We start from the raw sequence: 19,890 nt of genomic DNA on the forward strand, positions 1-19,890 counted from the left end.
AATGCATATAATATATATAGTGTATATATATATCTATATATAAAATACATAGATATATATATGAAAATAAGTTATTTGTATTCAAAGCATCAAATAAAATTTTGTTTTAGTTTTCTAAAAAAATACAAGTAACATATATAGGCATGCTGTTTTTCTTCTTATATGTGACTACATTACTTTAGTATGTAGCAAATATCATTTGCTAGCTGTAGTAAATGTGCATTGTCACATTTTGTCCAATTTTGTCCAAACTTTAATCAAATGCCTAAGAATTTAAAATTACCTTAATTTTGTAGAAGCAAATCACAGCTTATCATTTTAGATGTTTAACTTACTTACGAGTCTACTATTTCCCACGTTACTGCTGTTTCTGGCCTGCCTGTGGCAGTATTGCCATTCACTGGAACCTGCTTCCGTAGGAGGAGCATCCTGATGTGTTTAGGAAGACTAAAATTCAGATCATTCCCCATCAGAGTTGTCTATTCTGTTTCTCCCTCTCATCCCCATAATGAATGCATACATTCTTTCTGTTTGTTTGGTAATTATTGGATCATTTAAAATGAAGACTATGAAATGAGAACAGAACCACTGACCAAAATGTACAACTTTTTAAACGTACCATGGGGAAGAAAGGTCTAGAACCTAAGCGCGGAGTATGTTACTAATCCAGAGAGAAAGTATATTTAAAAACAACCTGAGTGGTCAGGAAGTCAATTTCTTTTTTCTTTTTCTTCTTTTTTTTTTTTAAGAGAGACAGGGTCTCGCTTTGTTGCCCAGGCTGGTCTCGAACTCCTGGGCTCAAGCAATCTTCCCTCTTCGGCCTCCCAAAGGGATCAGTTTCTGAAGTGAGATGAGTGAGTTGATTCCTTGAGCATTGTCTTAATATGCTACGGCTACCATAACAAAGTACCAGAGACTGGGTGGCTTAAGCAACAGAAGTTAACGTTCTGGAGGCTGTAACGTTCTGGAGGCTGGCAAGGTTGTATTCTTTGTGACCTCTCTACGTGGCTGGCAGACGGCCACCTTCTCTCTGTGCTCTCACCTCTTCCTTCCCCTGTGCTTGCACATCCCTGGCTCTCTCATCCAAGCATTCTATTCTTATAGGTACACCAGGCAGATAGGATTCGGCCCACCTTAATGACCTCATTTACCTTAATCATCTAATTGGAGGCCCTATGTCCAAACAGTCACATTCTGAGACACTGCGGGTTAGGGCTTTGCAGGGGAGAAAAATAATACCTTTCCTTCACCTCCTGCAAGGTTCATGGCTGAGTCCTCATAACAAAATCCAGATTAACAAAAGAAAAGTATACAAATGCTTTTTTTTTTTTTTTTGAGACGGAGCCTCACTTCTGTTGCCAGGCTGGAGTGCAATCTCTGCTAACCGCAACCTCTGCGTCCCGGGTTCAAGCGATTCTCCTGCCTCAGTCTCCCGAGTAGCTGGGACTACAGGCACCCACCACCACACCCAGCTAATTTGTGTATTTTTAGTAAAGATGGGGTTTCACCATGTTGGCCAGGCTGGTCTCAAACTCCTGATCTCAGGTGATCCGCCCTCCTTGGCCTCCCAGAGTTCTGGGATTACAGGCATGATCCACCACGCCCAGCCACAAATGCATTTAATGTAAGTTCTATGTGACACAGGAGACTACAGAAATGAAAACTCAAACATCTAGGGAGAACTGTGCATTTTTATGGACAGTCATTTAGAAGTATGATTGGAGGACAAAAGGGTATGATCTAATGGTAATAAACTGGGAGGAACTTACCAAGGCCTGACTGTTCAGGTTCTTCTTGGCCTCCAAGTTTGATATTCCTTCCCTTCGGGCATAGGGCAGAATACCTGTCACATGAGGGTCTTCAGGAGAGAAGAGGTGGGAGCAGGTCATTTCAAACCTTTCTTCCTCTGGTTTTCTGTCTCCTCCAGTTTAAAATCCTCAGTGTGCCAGGGTGCCACACATTGGGGTAGTATTTCCTGTACTCCAGTAGCTTCAATGTATATATCTTAGCCACAACAAGCATGAACAGAGATTTCAAGCTACAGAAGGAAGCAAAGGACTACAGAGAGGTAAAGATGTCCAAAGGTAACTCTGGCGAAAAGAATGAACTCCTTGTACAGCTGTGAGTGGGAGTTTGGGCAAGCGATAAGTCTGAACCTACCTATAGGCAGGACTCTTAACCATTTTATATTTATGCAGAACGAGTAAATGGAAAAACCCCGTGGAAAAACACTTATCATATATTGCAACTTGGGGGGCTACAGATTTTTTTTTTTTTTGAGATGGAGTCTCACTGTGTTGCCCAGGCTGGAGTGCAGTGGTTGCGATCGCGGCTCACTGCAAGCTCTGCCTCCCGGGTTCACGCCATTCTCCTGCCTCAGCCTCCCGAGTAGCCGAGACTACAGGCACCCACCACCACGCCTGGCTAATTTTTTGTATTTTTGGTAGAGACGGGGTTTCACCGTGTTAGCTAGGATGGTCTCAATCTCCTGACTTTGTGATCCACCCGCCTCGGCCACCCAAAGTGCTGGGATTACAGGCGTGAGCCACCATGCCTGGCTTGGGGGGATACTGATTTAAAGAAAGAAAGATTAAAAGGATTTTGATGCAATAACTCTTTAGTTTTTTTTTTTTTTTTTTGAGTTGGAGTCTCACTCTGTCGCCCAGGCCGGAATGCAGTGGTACAATCTTGGCTCACTGCAACCTCCACCTCCTGGTTCAAGGGATTCTCCAGCCTCAGCCTTCCAAGTAGCTGGGATTATAGGCATGCACCACAATGCCCGGCTAATTTTTGTATTTTTAGTAGAGACGGGGTTTCACCATGTTGGCCGGGCTGGTCTTGAACTCCTGACCTCAGAAGATCCGCCTGCCTCGGCCCCCCAAAGTGCTGAGATTACAGGCATGAGCCACTGTGCCCGGCCAACTCTTTAATTTTTTTTTGTTTTTTGAGACGGAGTCTCACTCTGTTGCCTAGGCTGGAGTACAGTGGTGCAATCTCGGCTCGCTGCAAGCTCCACCTCCCTGGTTCAAGTGATTCTCCAGCCTCAGCCTCCCGAGTAGCTGGGACTACAGGCACCCGCCACCATGCCCATGTAAATTTTTTGTATTTTTATTAGAGACGGGGTTTCACCATGTTAGCCAGGATGGTCTTGATCTCCTGACCTCGTGATCCACCCACCTCGGCCTCCCAAAGTGCTGGGATTACAGGCGTGAGTCACCACGCCCGGCACCAACTTTTAATTTTTAAAATTGGGTTTCTGGAGGTGATATCCATCCTTTTCCAGTACACAGTTTATAGAGTTTCAACAAATACATACTGTCATGAAATTACCACCGTAATCAGTGTTTCCCATAGTGGCCACAGCTTGGGAAATCCTAACAAAGGCTTTAGGCTTCCTGGCCTCTGCTGCCATGACCCTGCAGAAAGAATGGATTACGAGATTCATTCCCACCTGCCCCTCCCTGGGTCTCAGATCTTCCCTATCTATCAGATAAGAATTGGGCTGAGCTGGTGTAGCCAGTTTGTCTGTCCCTGTGCTGAGGTTACTACTTCTGCTGGCACCCAAAGCACTTGTTATAGACCTAAACAAGTTGATTTCAGTCATCCAGTCCAGCAAGGGAGGACATGTCCTATATAAACTTGATGTGCCTGATAACATAAGCCACCCCACTGGAAGTATCAGATGTTTCCAGCACTACTAGAGGGTTCCTAGCACCCTGGTCCTCCCTGATCCTGTCCCCCAACACTGTGAGATCCCATAGAAAGTGGGGTCACCTTGGGGAACACTGCCATAAAATTAGAGTTAGGGGGCCCTTTCTGGGGTTTTATGGTGGCCTGAACCACAAACCACCCCCAAGAACATGCACTTTGAAGAGAAAAGGAAAAAGAATGGTAGGGAACACTGAGGTTGGAATTTCACAGGAACAGCCTAATTAGCCAGCTACCTGGTCCACCTCCATCCACATCAAGCTCGTGTTTCCCAACATGTGCTGCAGTGCCCCATTTCCCATGCATTGGAGTGTAGTGTTTAGTGTTCATACTACTAGATAGAAGTACCGCCTCATGAGCAGGCCTTCTTGATGTCCTATCTTCAGTTGCTTTGGCTGTTCCATTGTTCAGTAGCTCCGCTGGCTTGCAGATGACAGGGTGCATACAAAGCCCATCATATTCCATGAGAGCATGGCCATTGTTTTGCTGGTCATGTAGTGAAGGATCCTTCTTGGTGAGACTGAGGTCCTCTGGAGTGTTCAAAATCATGACAAGTTCTCCTCAATAACAGCAATGGTAGTATCAGCATCCACAAGAGTGCATATTTTTTGTCCTTTCCAAGTAGCAAGCTGTTTTGATAGTCTTTGTCCCCACACAGAGGCTCTTTAAGTATTCTAGTCACTCAATTGCCATTCCCTGATGAGGTATGTATGCTGTTAGCAAAGGCCCACACATTGGTGAAATGCAGGAAGACCTGGTGGTAGGGGTGGCCTGCATGGTCATCACAAATGCGTGTTGTTTGGTCCACTGGGCAAATTGCCGAGGTTTATTCTGACAAATGATGATGACAACCACAGCCTAACAGACCCCATCTGCTCTGTTGTTTCACTGAGCCATCAGTAAACCATGCCACACCATCAACAGGCTTGTCTTGGAGCCTTAGGCTCCAGGCAGCCATGGGAGGAGCCAAAGCACACCCACTGGTTCTCTTGGTGTCTTCTAATTAGCTAGCCATTTTTTCATGGAGCCTGCTGGTCACATGTGGTCCTAGCTGGGCCTGAACTTGAATGCACCACTTCCATTTGATAATTGAAGTCTATCTAGCCTGTCTAATTTTATTGGTTGAGCTTGTGAGCCATCCAGAGAGAAATGGCAGTTCAGGTTGCAGAGGTTCATCTGGCATTCTGGCCACGAGGTGCCCAGTCCAAAACAGTACCCAATATCAAGTAAGGATTGCCATTTAAAAGAGGGATATAGGCCGGGCGTGGTGGCTCATGCCTGTAATCCCAGCAGTTTGGGAGGCCAAGGCAGGTGGATCACCTGAGGTCAGGAGTTCGAGACCAGCCTGACCAATGTGATGAAACCCCATCTCTACTAAAAATAGAAAAATTAGCCAGACATGGTGGCATGCGCCTGTAATCCCAGCTATTCAGGAGCCTGAGACAGGAGAATTGCTTGAACCCGGGAGGCAGAGGTTGCAGTGAGCCGAGATCACACCATTGCACTCTAACCTGGGCAACAAAAGTGAAACTCCATCTCAAAAAAATAAAATAAAATAAAGAGGGATATTTGGTGGCTGCCTGAGGCAACTTATGTGTCCAAGATCTGAGAGGCTGGTACACCCCAGTGTCAGTTTTCTGTTGCCAGAGACATCCATCACTGTGCATCAGGTTGCACACAACTGTGATTTCATCTGGCTAGCAGATTTAAGGTTTAAAAGGAAGTGCCTGAGACACAAATTGTTGTAAACCTGCTGCTGCAAAGGGTTCCATTCAAAGTGTGTGGCTTTATTGGTTACCTTGACTCTGGGTGCCAGAAGAACCCCCATGTGGGATGCATGTTGTCTCCAGTACCCAAAGCGACCTAACCAGCTGCCAGGCCTCCTTTGTATCCATGAGTGCAGCCAGGGGCTTGCCTGTATCTGGGATACTGTTCTGGCTTCTTGCTCAGGTAGCTTTGGCATTCATTGTGCCCATGGCCTTTTTGACCAGCTAAACTGGGCTGTTACATTGTGACAGGTGGGTTGTCACTTTTTTCTTTTTTTCGAGACGGAGTCTTGCTCTGTCACCCAGGCTGACCTGGTGCGATCTTGGCTGTCTCTAACCTCCGCCTCCCGGGTTTAAGCACTTCTCCTGCCTCAGCCTCCTGAGTAGCTGGGATTATAGGCGCCCACCACCATGCCCTGCTAATTTTTATATTTTAGTAGAGACGGGGTTTCACCATGTTCGCCAGGCTGGGCTTGAACTCCTGACCTCGTGATTCACCCACTTCAGCCTCCCAAAGTGCTGGGATTACAGGCATGAGCCACCACGGCCAGCCAGTTGTCACATTTTTATCTGTAACAAGTAAATCCAGAATTAATAAAATAGTGTCATTGTTCCATTTAGTATGCAGTACCACTTTTTTTAATGACTCAGTGCGGCTTGGGTAGCTTAGGTAACAGGCAGGAGTGGATACGGCCCACTATTGTGTCTTAGTTCTTAGCTGTGAGGGGGCATAACCTTCCAGGACATCAGTGCCTATAATGCATTCAGGGTGGGAACCACAGCCACCTGCATAAAAAATTGCTCACAGGGCCCTACCCGCAAGTACATAAGCATTGTATGCAGATAAGCATCACGGGCCACCAGTTTGTTCCCAAACCTCCCAATGTCATCCGTTTAATTATTCTCCTAAAAGGACCCAGAAACATTGTCATGTGGGTTCCGGTATCCAAGCACCTGAGAAAAAACTGAAGTCCTCTCTTTTCTCCTCTTATCATAACAAGGGTATAAGGCCAGAGGGCTTCAGTAGGGACCTAGAGGCCTTGGCCCCATTCTTAACTGTGTCAATCAGACCAAGACACTTAGGTGGCAGTGTTCCTTTATCAAACACTCACAATAGCCACACTGCATAAGATTTCCCTGGTCTTCCTCCTTATCCTTTCGAGCCTGACTCTTCCCATCTTCTGGGCTGACATTGTACGTGTTAGTTCCTCTCATGCCTCAGGGACCTTACAAGGACCTCTCTCTAGTTTCTTCTTGGGTGCCTCAGGGTCTGTCTGAATACTCACCATTCAAGCTCTTGGGCCCTGACAATAAGGGATCACATAAGTGCCCAGCACCTAGGGTATCTTGAACTATGATCGGCTGTTTCCACATTCCTTTCTCTCTGTCTCAGTCCATGCAGCCAGCTCACTTACATCTGTGGGGAGGAGAGTGACATGTCCCATTTACCACCCATCCTTATCCATAACTCATCCAGGTGCATGTCCAGCCCCTGTGCTCCTGGGCTGATGTCTCTGCCTTGGGCTGAGTACTGGGTGGTATTGCCCCTCCCACTTTGCCAGAAAGCCATGTTTCTCTGACCGAACCTTACCCACTGCACCAACTTTTCGAAGCAGGTTCACCAATTACCAATCCCAAGGGAGGACTCCACCGCACAGAGGACAGCAAAGGTCATCACTATACCAGCCATCAGGAATAGGATTCCAGACACTTCTACCCACTGCATCCTCCGCTGCAGTGCTACAACTACCTGAGAGCAGTGAGACAGAACACATTCTCAGGCAATAAGTTAAAGGATGCACATTTATTATTTACAGATAGGGAGAAAGTCTTCCTTCAAAAGAAGCCTAGGCTCCATTCTGAGCTCATCCCCAAAGGCTCAAGAAGGGTTCCCAGGGCAGATGAAGTCTGGATTGCAAATGCCCCCCTTTCACACAGCTGAGGAAGCCCAAAAGGCAGCCCACCCTGGGTTACATATCTCAGGGCAGACATGGTGCACTGAGCAAAGCTTTAAGGAAATACTGCTTTCAGGGCAGAGAGGAACAAACCCCAGCTCTCCTGGACAGTCCCTCCCTAACTAAAGATGTGACATTCCTTAGGAAGGGCCAGAACAAGGCCAGGGTTGTTCCAGACAGTCCCTCCCTAGCTCAGAATACTGCATTCCAGGCTGATGCTACACTTATTCTTGGCAAATTAAAACTGAGAAAATGGGAATAATTGAATCCATCCAAGGCCACCTGGAGGACTGTTTTGCATTTTCACCCCAAAAGTTCCTTGTAGTAGTCTTCCCACTATATTTAGTTTTGGAAATTATTGATATCTATCTCTATAACTTTGCCTTTTACAGAATGTCATATAAATGAAATCATTCTGTATGTAATCTTTCAGTAACACTTTCGAGATATGTCATGTTTACTGTATCAATGGTTTGTTTCTTTTTGAAACTGACCTGTGCTATATTCAGTGAATGTACCACAATTTACTCAATTATTTATGTTTTTTTTAAAGACAGAGTTTCGCTCCTGTTGCCCAGGTTGGAGTGCAATCCTGCAACCTCGGCTCACTGCAACCTCCACCTCCTGGGCTCAACGATTCTCCTGCCTCAGCCTCTGGAGTACTCATCATTTTTATTAATATAAAATGTTATGAATATGGATAACTTGATGGATATTTGTGTTGAGGTATTATATGGTTACTACAAGCGTATGGTTTCATTCATCTTGGGAAAATAGATCTTAGCGCTGAGATGCTGGATCATATAACAAAAGTATGATTCAGAAGGCTGGTTGTGGTGGCTCGTGCCTATAATCCGAACACTTTGGGGGGCCAAGATGGGAGGATCACTTGAGGCCAACAGTTCAAGAGCAGCTTCGCCAACATAGTGAAACCCCATCTCTACTAAAAATACAAAACTTGGCCGGGTGCAGTGGCTCATGCCTGTAATCCCAGCACTTTGGGAGGCTGAGGCAGGCGGATCACCTGAGATCAGGAGTTCAAGACCAGCCTGGCCAACATGGTGAAACCCTGTCTCTACTAAAAATACAAAAGAAAATTATCCAGGTGTGGTGGTGCATGCCTATAATCCCAGCTACTCAGGAAGCTGAGACAGGAGAGTCACTTGAACCCAGGAGGCAGAGGTTGCAGTGAGCCGAGATCATACCACTGCACTCCAGCCTGGATGACAGAGTGAGACTCCATCACAAACACACACACACACAAAAAACTTAGCTAGGCGTGGTGGCACACGCCTGTAATCCCAGCTCCTCATGTGGCTAGGGCATGAGAATAGCTTGAACCTGGGAGGCAGAGGTTGCAGTGAGCTGAGATGGTGCCACTGCACTCCAGCCTGGGCGATAGAGCGGACTCTGTCTTAAAAAAAAAAAAACGTATGATTCACTTTACAAGAAACTGCCAAAATGTTTTCCAAAGTGGCTATCATTTTGCATCCTAACAGAAAATATGGGAATCCCCGTTACTCCACATCCTTACCAGCACTTGGTTTGGACTCTGTGTGTTTGTGTGTGTCTGTAGTGTGTGTGTGTGTTTGTGTGTGCGTGTGAGTAAATGTATGTGTATATATGTATATATATCGACTCTTAATAATTCCAGTAGGGACATAGTGGCACCTTACTGTGGTTTCAATAATTTACATCTTCCTGCTGATAATGGCATTGAATAAAACTCATTAACTTGTTCGTCATCCATATCTACTATTTGACTGTCACTCTTCTCATTTCAAAAAATGTTTATTGTTATATTGTTAAATTTAACTATGTATATGTATAATTTTGATATGACCTACATCTGTTAAGTACCGAAAATATTTTTTTCTGAGCCTGTGCCATCTCGTCTTTCTCTTAACAGTGTCTGTCAAAGAGCAGCATTTATTTTAATTTTGACTAAGAATAATTTGTCCTTTTTTGTTGTTTTTTTTTTGAGACAGAGTCTGGCTCTGTCACCCAGGCTGGAGTGCAATGGCACAATCTTGGCTCACTGCAACTTCCGCCTCCTGGGTTGAAGCGACTCTCCTGCCTCAGCCTCTTGAGTAGCTGGGATTACAGGCACCCTCTATCATGCCCGGCTAATTTTTGTACTTTTGTAGAGATGGGGGTTTCACCATGTTGGCCAGGCTGGTCTTGAACTCCTGACCTCAGGTGATCCACCCGCCTCGGCTTCTCAAAGTGCTGGGATTACAGGCATGAGCCACCGTGCCCAGCCAATTTATCCATTTTTAAATTTTGTGCTTGATATTTATTCCCTACCATTATATATTGCTTGACACAAGGTCATAAAGATTACCTACAGTATTTTCCTTAGAAATTTTATGTGTTAAGGGTTTACATTTATATCTGTGGTATTTTGAATTAATTTTATATCTAGTGCAAAAAAGGGTGAAGAGTTTTGTTTTGTATTTTGGCATATGAATGCTCTGTTGTTTTAGGAGCATTTGCTACAAATATTCTCCTTTCTTCAATTCAAGAAAATTGAATTTCCTTGGCACATGAGTCAAAAACCTACCAACCATATATGTATATGCTATAATGCTCCAGTTATCTAAATATTTATCCTTATACATATCCATATATGTATATGCATATGCTATACATACATATATGTATTTGCTATACTGTTCCATTTATCTATTTATCCTTACACCAATACCACACTATCTTGACTAATACCACATTATATTAAACTTGAAATAATGGCCAGGTGCGGTGGCTCACGCCTGTAATCCGACACTTTGGGAGGCCAAGGCAGGCGGATCACCTGAGGTCGGGAGTTCGAGACCAGCCTGACCAACATGGGGAAACCCCATCTCTACTAAAAATACAAAAATTAGCCGAGTGTGGTGGCACATGCCTGTAATCCCAGCTACTCGGGAGTCTGAGGCAGGAGAATCCCTTGAACCTGGCAGACGGAAGTTGCAGTGAGCCGAGATCATGCAGCTGCACTCCAGCCTGGGCAACAAGAGCAAAACTCCGTCTCAAAAAAAAAGAAAAGAAAAGAAAACGTGAAATAAGTAGTGAGTCCCCCAATATTGTTCCTTTTCTTCTAAATTGGTTTGGCTGTACTAATTATTTAGTTTCTTACATAAATCTTGGAATCTACTTCTCAGTTTCTAAAAAAAATAATAAAAAATCGGCTGAGGATTCTACTGAATGTATAGATAAATATGTAAGAATTGACCCTTGGTCAGGGGTGGTGGCTCAAGACTGTAATCCCAGCACTTTGGGAGGCTGAGGTGGGTGGATCACGAGGTCAGGAGCTTGAGACCAGCCTGACCAAGGCATGGTGAAACCCCGTCTCTACTAAAAATACAAAAATTAGCCGAGCGTGGTGGCAAGCGCCTGTAATCCCAGCTACTCAGGAGGCTGAGGCAGGAGAATCTCTTGAACTTGGGAAGTGGAGGTTGCAGTAAGCCAAGATCGTGCCACTGCACTCCAGCTGGGGTGACAGAACGAGACTCCGTCTCAAAAAAAAAAAAATTGATCCTTAATATTGAGCTTTCCAATCCATTAAATTGGTGTATCTTTATATTTATTTAGATTTTTTGAATATCAATCTGATCAGCGTTTTCTAATTCCCAGAGCACACATTTTGCACACATTTTGTCAGGTTTATCTCGAAGTATATCACGTTTTTATGCTATTATAAAATACATTTTAACTTCTATACTCAATTTTTCATTATCGGTATAAAGGAAGTCAACTGATTTTCACTCACTCATTTTTACAAACTAAGCAAATCTAGTGGCAGCCATGTGGTATATACATTGCTACTTGTGAGGGATGGATAAATGAAAAACATTTCTCCTTTATTTGAGGCATCTGTCAAGCAGAGATATGAACAAATAGGCAATGCAAATCAGAGGGGTTGTAGTAGGGAATGTGCATTATTCTGTGGAAATCCACAAAATGCATGGGCATACAAACCAAATTTAAATAGTCATAGAAGGAATCCTGCAGGAAGTAATTTATGATTGAATAAAGTAGCTGAAAACCATGCAAATTAGAATTAGACAAGACAAAAGAAGGATTAGTATTCAGGTAGAGACCAGGGTGTGTCTACAAGTCAACATTTTTGAGACATCACAGGGAGAGTAACAATTTCAGTACACTGAAGGAAGTTAGAAATCTATGTCAGGGCTAGATTTTTAAGAAATTTTGTTCTGTCAATAAGTTAGGATTTTTATAGTTTTCTAAGGTTCTATTCAGCTACTATGGGGTCGACTCAAGAATACAGCTGTTGTAATTGTTAAAATGGGAATTTGGGAGTCTTGTGAATTTGAAAGAAAAAAAAATGTGCGGGGTTGAGGCTCAGACCCTGTACAGGCAAAGAAAAAGTTAAAAGTGAGGAAAATGAGAGGCAACATAAACTCTGGGAAAAGTGTTCACAAAAAATTTTAGTATTTTCAGGGTAGAAGCTCCTCTTGATTGAGTCATACCTTCCTGCGAAAGATACAAAGTCAGAAAAGAAATCCTCTACCTAGAAAACGACATTTCGGCACCAAGCATAGGTTACTTTCATGCCTTAATTTCACCTTACCAGTATTTCAAAATACTTGCTACACTGTGGTTTGAGGAATGAGACTACTGTGCTCACAGCGCCACCTAGCATCAACAGAAAGGGAGGCCCATGGCAAACTTAATAACAAGAGGCGGGAAAAAAAAGGTGAGGCTCAGGAACCGGAAACTTAATTTGAACAGGATTTTTCTTATATTTATTTAAAAACTAAAATATTGGCCGGGCACTGTGGCTCATGCCTGTAATCCCAGCACTTTGGGAGGCCGAGGCGGGCGGATCACTTGAGGCCAGGAGTTCAAGACCAGCCTGGGTAACACGGTGAAACCCCGTCTCTACTAAAAATACAAAAATTAGTGGGCATGGTGGCGGGTGCCTGTAATCCGAACTACTCGGGAGGCTGAGGCAGGAGAATTGCTTGAACCTAGGAGATGGAGGTTGTAGTGAGCCGAGATCGCGCCACTGCACTCCAGCCTGGGTGATAGAGTGAGACTCTCCCTCAAAATAATAAAATAATATTGCTGCAGGGGTCAGTGGTGAAATGCAATCCATAACCATTCCCAGTAAACACTCAGCGACTCCTGGCCCATGCCCACTTTTCCTGTCATTTAACGCAAGGGTTAAATGTCAAAGTGAATCCCATTATGCTAATTGATTTACAAATACGGATGTATAGGAGTGTGATACCCTGAGCGCAATCATACTTCGGATGTAACTGTAAAACGACTTCAGCTGACTTTGCAGTGTTGCAGTGTCACATTAAACCCTAAGTTGTTTGTGTTTCCCTACACATCACTCTCCAGGAGCATTATAGTTCAGAAGATTAGAGTAATTTCTTAGACTAAAGCCTTGATGGGTTATTATTACATAAAACGTTTTCCACTCTGATAGAGAAGTCAGGTGCATTCGCTCATGTCTCCGTGGCGGGGCCGGGACTCCTGGTCACCCGCGATTCTGAGCGGTGCCTCACAGCCTAGGTCCTCCAACCTCACAGGGCGGCCCACAGGAAATGCGCCACAGTCCGGCGCGGCCAACCAGCTCGTGGTGCGCTGTGGGAAGGTCACAGGACGGAGGGGGAGGGCGGCGGCGGCGAGGGGGAGGGCGGCGGCGGCGAGGGGGAGGGCGGCGGCGAGGGGGAGGGCGGCGGCGAGGGGGAGGGCGGCGGCGAGGGGGAGGGCGGCGGCGAGGGGGAGGGCGGCGGCGAGGGGGCGGCGGCGAGGGGGGGGCGGCGGCGGGGGCGGCGGGGGCGGCGGCGGGGGCGGCGGGGGCGGCGGCGGGGGCGGCGGCGGGGGCGGCGGCGGGGGCGGCGGGGGCGGCGGCGGGGGCGGCGGGGGCGGCGGGGCAGATCCTATTTGCGCCTGCGCGGGACGGGAGGATTCGGTGTTGCCGTTTCCCCCTGCTATTTCCGTTTCCGCGCTTCAAGCGGATCTCTTCCGCTTATGGCGCCCGCTGGGAGTGTCTTATCAGCCGCTTATACCGCGGAAACTTTAACCTGCGTTTTCCCGTAGAAATTTTCCTCTCTAGGTTTCGTATCATTGTCTTGGTTCTTGTATTAACTTTGTTTTAACCTAAGGTTTCTCTTTCCCAAAAACTGTGGTGTTTCTTTACAACCTCTTTTTATAGTTACATAAACATTGCAAGAACCATGCTTTTATATTCTTTTTCAGTATTAATAACTTCAATGTCTTTTTTTGCATTTGTCTGAAAATTTGAAATATTTTTCAATTTACTGAACTGATTATCGTTTTGTAAATATCGGATACTACTTTAATCATTTGTGTATTGGCCTTAAGATTCTCTATTTTTAACTTTTCCACCAACATACCTTTAATCTGAGAGTTGTTGTAGGGGCTTCAAGGTCAAACTTTCCCCACAGTCTATTTTCATTATAAAATACCGTGTTTTAAGAAAAAATGTACAAGGTTGAAAGAAGTTTCGCTGCTACGTGTTTTTTTTTTTTTTAATTTTTATTTTATTTTATTTTGAGACGGAGTCTCGCTCTGTCACCAGGCTGGAGTGCAGTGGTGTCGTCTCGGCTCACTGCAACCCCCGACTCCCTGGTTCAGGCAGTTCTGCCCCCGACTCCCTGGTTCAAGCAATTCTGCCTCAACCTCCCGGGTAGCTGGGATTACAGGCACATGCCACCACGCCCAGCTAATTTTTGTATTTTTAGTAGAGATGGGGTTTCACCATGCTGTCCAGGATGGTCTTGATCTCCTGACTTCGTGATCCACCCGCCTCAGCCTCCCAAAGTGCTGGGATTACAGGCGTGAGCCACCGCACCCGGCCTCTACTATGTTTTAAAACAGTGGCTAGGTCATGCTTTTCTGTGTATCCTTACTTCCCTTATTCCATCACCTCATCCATCACTTTACAACTGATCATACAATTACAAAATTATTTTACTAATCAGATTAAATGTGTGCCTTCCATTTGAAGAAGAAAGGTCTACTAAAGGCTTAGTTTTCCCTAGGACACTGGGAGAATACAGGATCTGGTTTCCAGTGCCACAGTGGTGATCACACAGGAATAAACGGGACACAGGTCAGACAACAGCCAGAAAGACATCTGCCAGTATATGTTTCCTGTGAGATGGACACCTGGTCCCAGGTCAGACACAGGTGTTAGAGCGTGAGCTAGGTAAAAGAAGTAACCTGAAAGAGACACGCTGTGAACAACTATGTCCACCTCCCCTTCATTTCCCATTATTGGAGGGCTGCTAGCTGCTCTGTTACTAGGACCCAGATTTAGTTGGGGCCTCTCAGAACAGGTCAGAATTCACCTATGCACAGTACCTGTGGGAGTCTGGATGAGGGCCATCCACTGAAAGTTAGTGAATCAAAGATTTAAGATTGATCTAAATGCAAATAGATCTCTGTCAAACGACTATACGCATAATTGCCTTATTTTATACTTATTGAAAAAATCCTTGTAAAATTATAAAGGCATAAGATTTACTTGTTATGAAAATGAAGGCAATAATGAACGTAATTCATAAGTGAATTTGCAAATATCTTGAAATTAAAATTCTGATTTTTCCAAATTAGATTTTGATTCAGAGTCATCGATGTCTTCACACCACCCTCTGTGGCATGAACAGAGATGGTAATGAAGCATTTCTTAGAAAACAAGGCTGGACCACTGCCTGTGTGATTTCCACCTTTCTTGCTGACACCATTCTGCATGTTTTGATGTAAGTGATGTTACCAGAAGGAAACAGCAGAAGGTTGCAAAACAAGTGCAAACAATGAAAGCCATGTCATGGCTGCCAACAGGCTAATAGTGATTGTAACAACACTTGACAAAATAATTTTTTAAAATTATTCAAATATGATAACTAATAATGATACGGAATTATCAAGGGAGCTCCAATATTTTTTTTTTTTTCTGAGACGGAGTCTCTCTTTGTTGTCCAGGCTGGAGTGCAGTGGCACGATCTCGGCTCTCTGCAACCTCCCTGACCCAGGTTCAAGCATTTCTCCTGCCTCAGCCTCCTGAGTAGCTGGGATTACAGGCGGCTGCCACCACACCCAGCTAATTTTTGTATTTTTAGTAGAGACGGGGTTTCACCATGTTGGCCAGGCTGGTGTCAAACTCTTGACCTCACGTGATCCACCCGCCTTGGCCTCCCAATATACTGGAATTACAGGCGTGAGCCACTGCACCCGGCCTAAGGGAGCTGTATTAATGGAGCTGAATCTATGAAACAAGAACATCTTCCTTCATCAAGGGAGCAAAACTGTCCAGAAAAAAAGTACAGATGAGGTAGAAGGAGCCTGGTCTATGTGTTCATCTTCATGGTGGATTGAGAATAGGGAGGCTGGAGAAGAGGCTGAGGGGGAAGTCAGGGCTCACTCCTGTCCTAAAAGCAAAAGGGAGCAAAAGAACCATGTTCATCTTCAGATTCACACATTCTTCACTTTGAAAGAAAATTTAAGTTTATTAGGAAACCATATCTGTGAGGAGTTTTTATTTTTTTGTTTTCTTTTTTTGAAACAGGGTCTTATTTTGTTGCCCAGGCTGGAGTGCAGTGGCATATACACCGTTCACTGCAGCCTCTACCTCCTGGGCCCTAGCAGTTATCCTACCTCAGCCTCCCATGTAGCTGGGACCACAGGCATATGCCACCAAGCCCTGCCTATTTTATTTTTTTGTAAAGACGTGTCTCACTTTGTTGCCCAGGCTGGTGGGGGGAAAGTTTTAGAGATTCATTAAATAATTTGTGAAATTTAAAATAAAGGAAAATATTCTGTTTTGGATTTTGCCCAGTGCATGTTTGGGGCTCATAGGTGAGTAACATGGACAAAATAACCTCTGATATTTCAGTCTAGTAGTGATTCAAAGACTGTAACCCAAATCTCAAATGTAGGAGTTAGAGCAGCTTTTGGGAGCTGAGAGCACAGGCATCAGACCTGAAATGGAATGGACAGGGAAGGCCTCTAGGAGGAGGAACATTGGAGGAGATTCTGGAGAGTGCAGAGCAGTGAATCTGGCAAACAGGAGAAAGAGAAGAGGAAAAAATGTGTCTGTGGCACAGGCCAGGGCATGAGAAAGGGACAGTGGATTAGAAGGACTGCTGGGATTAGCAACATGTAAGGAGGGCAGGAGTGGGAAGGGCAGACCATGGAGAGGCTGTGCAGGGGAGAGCGGGCAGGTCAGGAAGTGACACAGGGCCGGCCCCCCACTAAGGAATGCATTTGTTGTGCTGGTAGTTCAAATATCAGTCTCGTTCCTTGCAACAGTACCTCCAGGTCAAGAAGAGTGAGGATAGCCTCTGTGTCTGAGGAGGTCCCTGTGCATTATGAGGAATTGGTTCTAGGAAGAAGGGAGAGTGAAGAGGAACAGAGAGGACCCTCCAGATCCAGTACGGGCCAACTAAGGGAACTTGGATGCTCCTTTTCATGTCCCTTTCTCCATCACTCAGACTCGCCCCATCCCACCCTGAATGCAGGTTCCTTTCCCCTCGGTTATTTTGTGCATCTCAGATGATGACATGTATTGTGACTTTATTCTATCACATATGACTTTTACATTATATCATAGAAAAAGTTACTTACATAAATTACTTAATGGTGGATTAGTCATAGTAAAATGTTGTCAGCTTGGTAAACAAATGAAATTATCACACTTTAGTTTTTCTTCGTTGATCATTTATGAAGATTAGTGTCTCCTCATTTCATGGATGTCACAACTACATGTTCTTAAGTAAGGTGTATGCTTGGGGTGTTGTGTTTTCCCTGTTAATGTTGGATACTCCAGTGTTCAGCAAACTATAAATCTATCAACACACATTTGAAAAATCCAGTTCTTTTGTGTTTTGTTTCGTGTATCCTGTCTTTACAATATTATGTCTTTTCTTCTGCTTACTTGAAATTTAATTTGCTCTTCTTTTTCTAGGTTCCTAAGATGGAAACTTAGGCGATCATTGGGCATCATCATAGGGTCTACCTGCCAAATCAGGTCTTCTTCGTTCTGCAAAAGTTTCTCAGTCACCACTTATATTTCATGACTTTGACCCTTGTGAAAATACCAGTCAGATATCTTGTGGAATGTCCCGCAATGTGTATTTGTCTGATGGTTTCTCATAATTAGACTAGAAACAATGTGTAAATTAAACATATTTTTCCAAATTAGAAAACAAGAAAAACAGAATAACATATTAGTTAGAAGTATTAACACAGGGCTGGACGCAGTGGCTTATGCCTGTAATCCCAACACTTTGGGAGGTGAAGGTGGGCACATTAATTGAATCCAGCAATTCAGCAATTCAAGACCAATCTGGGCAACATGGCAAAACGCTGTTTCTACAAAAAAATGCAAAAAATTAGCTAGATGTTGCAGCATATGTCTGCAGTCTCAGCTACTCGGGAGGCTGAGGTGGGAGGATTGGGAGGGTGGCCTGAGCGTGGGAGGTCAAGGTTCACTGAGCTGTGATTGTGCCATAGCGCTCCAACCTGGGCAAGAGAGTGAGACCATATCCCAACAAAAAAGAGAGAAAAGAAAAAATAACAGAGAAAAATAATTTTTAAAAATCAGGTAATGACAAATAGGGAGTTCCAAATATATTGCTAATGGTCTGTTAAGCTTGACAGTGCTTTTAGAAAACTTGTTCTGTTTAGAATAGTGTTAGACTCACAGAACAAATTGGTAATATAAAGAGTTTACATATACCACACACAGTTTTCCTTATTATAAATCTTAACATTAGTGTGCTACGCTTGTTACAATTAAGAACCAGTGTTAAACATTATCATTCACTGCTATCCATGCTTTATTCACATGTCCTTAATTTCACTTAATGTCCATTTTTTGATTCTGGAATCCCATCCAGGATGACACATCACATTTAGATGTCATTCCTCTTCATGCTTCATAAGCTGTTGACACTTCCTTCAACTTTCCTGGTCTTTCATGACATTGACATACTTCATTAGGAAGTTGTCTGATTTTTTTTTTTTTTTTTTTTTGAGATGACTCTTGTTCTGTCACCCAGGCTGGAGTGCAGTGGCGTGATCTCGGCTCGCTGCAAGTTCCGCCTCCCAGGTTCACGCCATTCTCCTGCCTCAGTCTCCCGAGTAGCTGGGACTACAGGCGCCCGCCACCACGCCCAGCTAATTTTTCGTATTTTTAGTGGAGATGGGGTTTCACTGTGTTAGCCAGGATGGTCTCAATCTCCTGACCTCGTGATCTGCCCACCTCGGCCTCCCAAAGTGCTGGGATTACAGATGTGAGCCATCGTGCCCAGCCATAGGTTTTCAAAAGGAGAACTACACAGGGAAATTGCCATTCTTATCACATCATACCAATGTTACATACTAATAGCATGTCGTATCATGTTGACCTTAATTTGATTACCTATTTGAATTACTTCTTATCAGATTCTTCCACTGTTAAATTGCTATTTGTTACACTTTCTGTGTTGTACTTTTGAAAAGAAGTCATTAGGCTTAGTAAGAAGTGGGAAGTCATTTTTCACCTCCTTATGGGAAGAGTATCTGCAAAAATAATTTGGAATCCTTCAACATGTGAAATGTGTCAGTTTTCCTCCATTTGTTTTATATATTTTTTCACTCATTTATTTATATCAATATGCAAACATGGATATTTATTTTACACTTACATTTTACTAGTTTATTTTGTTGTTCGAAATTTTCTACTCTTGGCCATTGGAAGGTCTTTTAATTGGCTCCTGTATCATTTTCGTATACACACTCCTAGTATAATGGCATGAATCCATTTATGGGGCTAAAGCACTCACGGCCTAATTACCTTTTAACAGCCCCACCTCTTAATACTGCTACAGTGGCAATTAGTTCCCACATCAGTTTTGTAGGGGATAAAAATTCAAACCATGGCAAGAACATAACAAAACCATTTTTAAAAACAATAATGCATTTATTTCGGCAAAAATTGGCCATAAAGGGCCACCTTTATATGTGATCATGTAGATCACCATCTATATGATAAGAAAGACAAATGGAGAACGAATTAGATAGAGAACTGTTGTGAATTAAAATATTAGGTTTGGAATACAACTTTTTGGGTTCATTGCTCATATTTCTTAGAACAGAAATTCTCAATGTACAACTTTAACTCTGAAGAAAGCTACCCATCCAATGAAGAAGTAGCAAAGTGACTATTTGCCATTTCTATCTTCCTTCTCAATAGATTTATTGAAACATAGCATATACATCACCTCTCCACATTTGTTGTATTTTTGTTATTTCTAGTTCATTCTTGAGGTTTCTCTTTAACACAGCGACTATTAATTCTAGCCCAGTTGTCCAGGAGCTGTGGCTCACACCTGTAATCCCAGCACTTGAGGTTGAGGTGGGTGGAATGCTTGAGCTCAGGAGTTCAAGACCTTTGGGCAACATGGTGAAACCCCATC

At 44.0% G+C, this 19,890-nt stretch overlaps 1 long non-coding RNA gene across 4 annotated transcripts; it reads left to right on the forward strand.

Moving 5' to 3' along the window:
* Positions 1–13,381: 13,381 nt before the first annotated feature.
* On the forward strand, positions 13,382–18,387 carry LOC115930822 (uncharacterized). Of its 4 annotated transcripts, none has more exons than XR_008671973.1 (4): positions 13,382–13,523; positions 14,473–14,639; positions 15,047–15,192; positions 17,397–18,387. It is a non-coding gene; the product is annotated as an uncharacterized lncRNA (long non-coding RNA). The 4 variants fall into 4 exon arrangements; XR_008671974.1 differs by having other exon boundaries at positions 14,473–14,609; XR_010131152.1 differs by having other exon boundaries at positions 14,473–14,543.
* Positions 18,388–19,890: the final 1,503 nt, after the last annotated feature.

The sequence above is a fragment of the Gorilla gorilla genome, chromosome 16, assembly GCF_029281585.2.
Source record: "Gorilla gorilla gorilla isolate KB3781 chromosome 16, NHGRI_mGorGor1-v2.1_pri, whole genome shotgun sequence".
Classification (NCBI taxonomy): domain Eukaryota; kingdom Metazoa; phylum Chordata; class Mammalia; order Primates; family Hominidae; genus Gorilla; species Gorilla gorilla.